Raw genomic sequence first — 8,187 nt, forward strand, 5'->3', positions numbered from 1 at the left:
TTTCACCATCATTTTATTTGAATTAAGTGGATTCTGCGCAGCTCGCCTCCATTTCTGAGCTCGTTCTGTGTTAATAGGATGCCAGCAGTGGCAGACAGATGACATCAGAGCCGTATGAATACTGATTGTGAGGATTAAGAATCCAATAAGGGATCGATGCGCGCCTCCAGCTCCCGGTGGGATCATTATCAGCTCCTCTCCACTGCCATTATGATGATGGAGCTGGACCGTGACAATGCGTGAGTCTGACGTAGGCTGGCGGAGGAGAAAAACACGGCGACAGGGAGCGGACAACACACATGAAGACTCCGGGAGACGCGCACCGTTTGTTTTCAGCGGCGCAGAAATGTGCGCAAAGCGAGCGGAGCGCTGAGGACGCACAAAGAGCGGCTCCCGCACCGCGCTTAATTGCGGATTAGAGCCGGAGGGGGGAGGAGGAGGAGGACGGAGGAGGGGGGAGAGACAACAAGGAAGGCGAGGAGACGCTCTTTATTATCGGGGGGAGACAGCAGCGTGCGCCCGGAGACGGCACAGACCGTGGCGGGGGGGACGGCAGCGGAGCGGCGCAGGACACCGACGGTCGGCGGCGTCGCTCGGATGCTGTTGTTGCTCCGGACGCGGCGACGATGCGGCCACACTGCTGGGTGATGGTGGCGCTGGCGGGGATCATGTCGTACTTGAGCCCGGAGAGAGCGCTCGGAGCTCCGCAGAGGGAAGGTGAGCGGAGCCGGAGGAGCTGGAGGAGGAGGAGAGGAGGAGGAGGAGGTGGTTGGGAGGCTGACAGGGATGCGGGGATGAGGGGGGAGGAAGCTGGGAACAGGCCGCTCTGTTATCAGACATAATGCGAATTGTTATTGCAGCAGGAGCAGGTCGGATGGAGCGGAGCAGGAGGCGGCTGCTCGGGCCGCGTTCGGGCGCACAGTGCTCGGGCCTCGCGTCGAAGCCCGTTAAAAACAACATCCAGAGGCTCCGAGCGGCGGTCAGCGGAGATATCGGCTCTAAAAATAGCCCCCGGAGCCCGTTAACCAGCGCTGGCATCCTTATTGTGGCCGATGTGAGCGGGCTGTTGGTGTGCACTCATTGTGTTGTTGCTGCTGTATTGTTGTGATGGAGCCGCTGGAAGGCCGCTGGAGCTTCCTATTTATATGCAGTGTCTGTCTGGACATCTGTCTGGGGAAGCAGGAGAGCATAGAGGAGCAAGAGCTGGAGTTCTGGAGGTTCTGCTGGTGCTGCCTTCACAGGCTGCTTCCAATCAGCCGATGTGATCGATAGCCATCGATACGGCTCTGATCCGGACTGCTGGAATCCGAACTGCTTTACATTCCCAGCACAGCTCTGTTTGTGTTGCTGCAACTTTCTGCAGCACAAAAGATGAACCCAAGTCTCAAGACGTTTCTTTTACAACCACAGGCTCAGATTTGTTTTGTGGTTCCTGTTTTATTTTACAATATTCATCAAGCTGCTGAAATATGAAGAAGCCACTTTAAAATTGATGCATGCAGTGTTTACAGTATCATGACCTTGTGAAGGAACGTGTTTGGGGATTTTGACTCAGAGAGGGAGGCACAGTTTTCATTCTATCAGCTTTATCTGAGATTAAAACGTGTTTTTAGTGTCGCCAGCTGCTTCAGATGTGTTGAAATGACCGATAATTAACCTGAAATGTGTCTTTTGAAGCTAAAATACATCATTATGTGGTTTCAGTGTTGATGTTTAGGCTCAATTTCTTCATAATTCATGTTTTATCTCCAAATTCCTGCAGGAATCCTGAACTCTGCTCTCATGCTACACTGATATGAATCAAACACTTGCTGTTTGCTGATAGTATCGAGGATTAAAATGGGATTAGGTCATTTTTTTAAGGTGGTATAACAAGACAAAGTCATGCACGACGTCTGTCAGACACACTTTGTATTATTACAGCTGCTGTCATCTGTTTATGCACCACAGGGCTGCACGATATTGGACATATTTTGTGTTTATCGCGATATTTATTGAAAAAAAATCCAGGAGCTGCCAGCAGATGGCTTTAAAAAGGGAACAAATAATAATCTAGAATGATGAGCGTGGTTTGTGTGAGAAAATAAAAAATAGGATTTAAAAAGCTGGACACATGGCGGTGAAGACGCTCGTCATAAAGAGTTTTGTGCTGCTGAACGAACAGAGAACCTGTTTTTGTTGACGTCATCCTTCCTGTCGTGGGAATATTTACGGACAACTGATTTATTTTCAGTCAAATCTTCATTTTCAGTGTTTCTGCTGCACGTCAACAAACAGCGTGTCTTTAGATAAAGTTCAGAGAAACAGACTTGTTTTGTAGATTAACCAGCAAAGGGATCAGCTGACTTTGTTTTGCTGCACATGTATTGAACAGATGCAGTAATTTTTAAGGAAAAAGCTTGAATCAGGAAAGAAATAATCATTCAATAATGATCAGGAGGATTTTGTAAGAGAGTGCATCTGCATGGAAATGAAAAAATAACCCAAAAAGAGCTAAAAAAAAGAAAACAAACACCACTGAAAACAGTGTTTTTCTTTGTGCTGCTGATTTAAATGATAAATGAAAACAGCTGCAAGACAGAGAACCTGTTTTTGGTCCAGATATTTGAATCCTTTTTGCAGCCAAATCCTCGTTTTTACTGTTTTTGCTGTGAATGTGTGAAAAAAACAGTTTTAAAAAGCGGAACAATGGTGACGTCCAGTCGCCGTGTCGAGCTCTGATGTGAACGTTTTGTCTGCAGCTGCACGTCAACAAACTCAGTCTGGAAGGAAAATTAAGAAAAACTCCTTTTAGCGGTTTTATAGAGGAGAACATCGGCGACGTAACGCTGGCAACTGCATCCAGAAGAGTTTTTTACTTCAGAACTGCGTCTTTGCTCTCGTCACACTGATTTAAATATGTTTTTGTGCACGTGTGCAGCTGCACGTCAACAACCTGTGTGTCTTTAGATAAATCCGAGTAAACTACGTTCTGTCGCTCAGACGTGATATCGTGCAGCCCTGATGTTCAGAACCGGAGGCCCTGACTGTGTTCTGGTGAGTCTGACGCCCTCTGACTGTCTCTGGGCGTCTGCTGTGCATTTTGTGGCTTCAGAAAGTATAGAAGTGTGACCAGTACCTGTCGGCTGTTTAACTGGCTGCCCTGCCCCTTTTCTTTCCCACAGATGGTTCACTTCCCACAATCGACCACGTTGAGGTACAAAAATCAAATGTCCCGCTCCTCCCTCTCTCACCTGAGTAGTCAACCTTCCTGATTTGAGTAATTCTTCCCCTTAGCGCTCCTTTTCCACCTCAGTGACACGTCCAGCCACCCCTCCCTGCTTCTTAACTGTGTTTCCTGAGTGGAATGCCGTTTCTGATATCTCCCCTCTCCCCCATGCTTCTCTCCTTACTGGAATGGTATACTCTCCCAAACTTTAATTCCAGTCTCTGTTTCCTTTTTACCGACTCAGACAATGTTTTTGATCTTGAGCTTAGTTTGTTTTCCTGCTTTTTTTATCCCCCAAATCCCTGAAGCAAACTGTCCATTGGGGTTCTCCACTGTGTCCCCAACCTGCCGCTAAGAAAACGCTCCAATGGCTTCCCTCTAAACACAACACCTCTGTAACAAGAGCTCACACTTCTCTGACTCAGTGATTCTCTCTTTTCCTGCTCACTGACTCAAACCCACCAGTTTCCCCTCTGTTGTAGAAGCACAGACGCCCTGACTTTGTGCATTAACATCTCCTCCTCCTCCTCCTGTCTCTCCCAGTTTCTCCGTCCAGGGCTGCCTCCCTCTCTCCTCCGCCTTACGTCGTCATCCTCATCTCTTGCTCGGGGCTCGTCTCTTTTGTTCTGCTGCTCCTCACCTGCCTGTGCTGCAAGAGGGGAGGAGTGGGGTTCAATGTAAGTCTTCAACATGTAAGAGATTTATTCACCTCTCTGCTTCCTTTGTCTACGCACACATTGTCTGCATGAGGCTTTTACGCAAGGATCCGGTGTCATTCCATTAAAAATCAACCAGAGATTCCAACCAGAACCTCCTCAGAACCTCTGGTTCTGTATCTGCAGCACCTTTATCTACTGACCAGAGTTCTACCTTCAGACTGTGAATGTTCCAGAGGTCCACAGAGGAGGGTCCAGATTGATCACTTTAATGGACTTTTTCCATCATTTCTGAGCCTCAGAACTTCATCAGTGCAGCAGATAGACACATGACATTTAGGAGGAAGAACACATCTGGGTTCTGCTAGAACCTGACACAACATGATGCAAAAGGAGGTGAAATGACCACAAAGGCTAAAATTTGCCACAAAACACACAAAATCTCCACAAAAAGACACAAAACCATCACGAAAAGTGATTGAACTACAACAGAGACTTAAAATCTCCAAAGAAAAGACCAAAAATCACCACAACAAGGGAACAAATGTTCACGAGAAGGGTCAGTTTTCATCCATCCAGGTGTCCCAGTCTGAACCCGGGATCTGGGTTCTGTTCACATTCTCTGAACCAGCTTCATGTTTCATAGTTTGTCCAAAGTACCCAAAATTTGCTCAAATTTGTCCTGAAACTTTGAGAAAAGGTCTAAAGAATTTGTCCAGAAGGCGTCAACGTGTGTCCAAAATGACTTCATCCTTCGTCCATAATTAGAAAATAAAGTTACCAGAATTACTCAGAACTTCACCAAAATGACCCCAAATCTATCAAATTTATTCAAAAATTGTCTAAACTGCCTCATTTTTTTCTAGAATGACATAAACGTGTCCAAACCGACTCAAACTTTGCACAAACTTTAAAAAAGCAAAAACAGCCAAAAACATTAAAAACTCGTCGTAAACGAGTTCATGATGAAACAAAATTAGTTTAAAATGATCCAGTCAGCTTCATAACCAGCTGCTAGCATCAGTATTATGGGATGTCTCATAGTGGTACCAGTTTAATGTCTATGACACAGAGTCATAGAAACCATCAGTGGTACCCTGGATGTGGTTCTGGTTCTGATCAGTCACCAGAGGAAACTTTACAAAATGCATTCTGGGTAAACTTTCTAGGCTCATGTCAGCATGTGTGATGGTGGTTGGTCAGAACCAGTTCAATGGAAGGACCGGTTTACCTCCAGAACCAGGACCATCTGTGGACAGGATCCACTCATAGGGGAAATTATTCTCTAATGTTCTGATTGATTACCTGTTAAATGTAGTTGGTGATCTAAGAATGACCCAAAAGAACCAATATAAGGATTCAGAGCACCGATACCAGGGATAGTTCACAGAAACCAGGTCCAGTGTTCAGACTGCCACACCGGGATGGATGTAGAACTGATCTGGTGTCAGGTTCTAGCAGAACCCAGATGTGTTCTTGTGTCTGTTTGTGGTGTTTTTGGTCCTTTCTGTGGAGATTTCAATCTTTGTTGTATTTTCAACACTTTTTGTGGTTATTTTGTGTTTTTATTTGAATTTTGTGTGTTTTTTGTGGCAAGTTTTAGTCTTTGTGTTGATTTTACCTCTTTTTGTGGTTATTCTGCATCGCTCTGTCCTGATCTGGTGTCAGGTTCTAGCAGAACCCAGATGTGTTCTTCCTCCTAAATGTCATGTGTCTATCTGCTGTACTGATGAAGTTCTGAGGCTCAGAAATGATGGAAAAAGTCCATTAAAGTGATCAATCTGGACCCTCCTCTGTGGACCTCTGGAACATTCACAGTCTGAAGGTAGAACTCTGGTCAGTAGACAAAGGTTCTGCAGATACAGAACCAGATGTTCTGAGGAGGTTCTGGAGGACCTTTTCTCAGGTTTGGTTGATTTTTTTATGGATGCAACATAAACCAAAGTCCATCAGTGTCTTTGTGCAGCATGTTTGTTCAGAACACCTTCTAAACTGTCTTCTCTTTATGAACCCGTCTCTGTTTTTGAATGAATCTTTATCTCCGGGTCACGTTGGCACCAGTGTCGTGATGTTTCTCTGCTGCTGATCTTGATCCAGGAGTTTGACAATGCGGACGGGGAGGAGTGTTCTGGAGGCTCCAGCCCCATCCAGGAGGACAGCCTGTCGTCCTGCCCCTCGCTGCCTGAGGTCTACACCCTGCCCGTCAGGGACCGGCCCAGCTGCCCCGCCCTGCAGGACGGACCAGGTACTGCCCAAACACAGCCTCACCTGCCCACAGACTCTGTACCGGCAGAGCAGAGAGGACGTCTGTGGAGCCACCATGTAGATTTGAAAACACTATGATGCTCCTCACATATGAACCAGTCCTGCAGACAGGCGTGGGCGTTTCTTTTACGCTCACAGGAGGATTTATGAGCTCAAACAGCCGCTGAATCTATTGTTAGAATCTGTAATTGTCACCTGGTTTCTGAATTTTGTGTTTTCGTTACGTCATTAAGGATATTTTGACCATAAATTGATGCAGAAAAGGAACAAATCGGTGCAGAAAATTCACCAGAATGCAGAAAAATAAAGCGTTTAACACTCAAATGATCCAGAAAATATTTGTCCTCCTGCTTAATGTGATGTTAGAATGTAAACCTGGTTGTGGAGTTGATGGATCTCATATATGTGGAACTGTATCGCGTCATTCAAACATCACAAACACATACGAGGAGTCTGATTCTGACAAGCAGAACATTTTGAAGAAGGAGAAAAGATTTTAAAAAAAGCAAATTCAAAGTCAAACGAAGCTATTTTTTTTTGTACTCTGAGCACGAAGCCGTCATTGAAGTAGCCAATTATTATCTCCATTATCGATTAATGATCTATAAAAACAGAAGTGGTTCATCATCATCAGTGGTTCCAAACCTAAAAATATTCTGTTCACTTTGATGAAAAGCAGCAAATTCTAACATTGAAGACGCTGGAATCAGAGACATGTTGGTGTGTTTACCTGGAAAAGCAGCTTCAGAGGATTATCTGAACACGTGCAGGTTTGATTTTCTGATGACCAACTCATTGATTAATTAGCTCATCGTTGCACATGCACAGAAATATGAAAGAAACATTAGAATTTGGGGGAAAATTTGTGAAAACTGATTTTTCAGACATGTTGAACCTTTGAAATGAACGATGCACTGACTGGACTTTATGTTTATGTGCATGTTGACTCACTTCTATGTCTTAAATCTGGAGGAGATCTATAACGTTCGGCTGCTGCAGAGTAAAATCTGTCGTTTGTTTTCAGCGTCGCAGCCTCATAAAGGCTGTTTTCATATCATAATGAAACCAAATGTCGAGGCTTCTGATCTTTATTTGTGTCTCTCCTTTTTTGTTTTTACAGACTCCAAATCTCAGTGCTTCAAAAGACACACGTTAAACTACCTTCAGGAGATCGGAAACGGCTGGTTTGGGAAGGTAGGACAGTCGCTGCTCGCATTATAGTGTCGTACGACGGCTCATCAAAAAGTTCCAGTACTGTTAGTGTTGAATGGCATTGTCAGCATCAGGACCTGCCTTCCAGATGTTTTGGGACCACCCAGCTGCATGTCAGTGGTTTCTTTCAGGATCTACTTGCTGTTTCCTTCAACATCCACCTGGTTGTTGGAGTGAATTTGTCCTCCAGAGTCGGACCATCGATACATGTAGCGTCCTGAGGAGTTTAAGGAGAACATTCAAACCACCTGAGCTGTGGTGGGATGATGTGTAGATGCTCCAGAGTGCTGATTAGGTGGTGGCTCAACAACAAAAGTGCTGCTCTTTAACTGCCGATTTGTCTCCCAGCGGCTTCTTCATCTTCCCAAAAACAAAATTCTGGTGGACGTTTCCCCATTTGGACAGATTCAGCTCATCACAGATGGAGCTTGACATGTTTAGAGAGCAGGACTTCCAGGAAGTGCTGCGAGTGTTCCAGGAGCTCTGGAGCAGAGCATCACTGCACAGGAGAGCAGCCACATTAAATGAGCTGTTGTTATTCGTAGACACAGTGAGGACTTTGTGATCCCCTCGTCATTGTGCTTCCAGGTCAAACATGCAGCACGCTGTGGGTTTAGTGTTGTATCTGATCCTGGCTACCGACCAGTCCTCTGCTCAGGTGACTTCTTTCACCACCTGGACCGTCCTTCATGTTGTTTTTCTCCTGCAGGTGATCCTGGCGGAAGTTCTGTGCGACTGCAGCTCCTCTCAGGCTGTGGTGAAGGAGCTCCGGGTCAGCGCCAGCCCCCTGGAGCAGAGGAAGTTCCTGGCTGAGTCGGAGCCGTACAGGTGGGAGAAACTGCTCAG

The sequence above is a fragment of the Stegastes partitus genome, unplaced genomic scaffold (genome assembly GCF_000690725.1).
Source record: "Stegastes partitus isolate 25-593 unplaced genomic scaffold, Stegastes_partitus-1.0.2 Scaffold1804, whole genome shotgun sequence".
Lineage (NCBI taxonomy): Eukaryota > Metazoa > Chordata > Actinopteri > Pomacentridae > Stegastes > Stegastes partitus.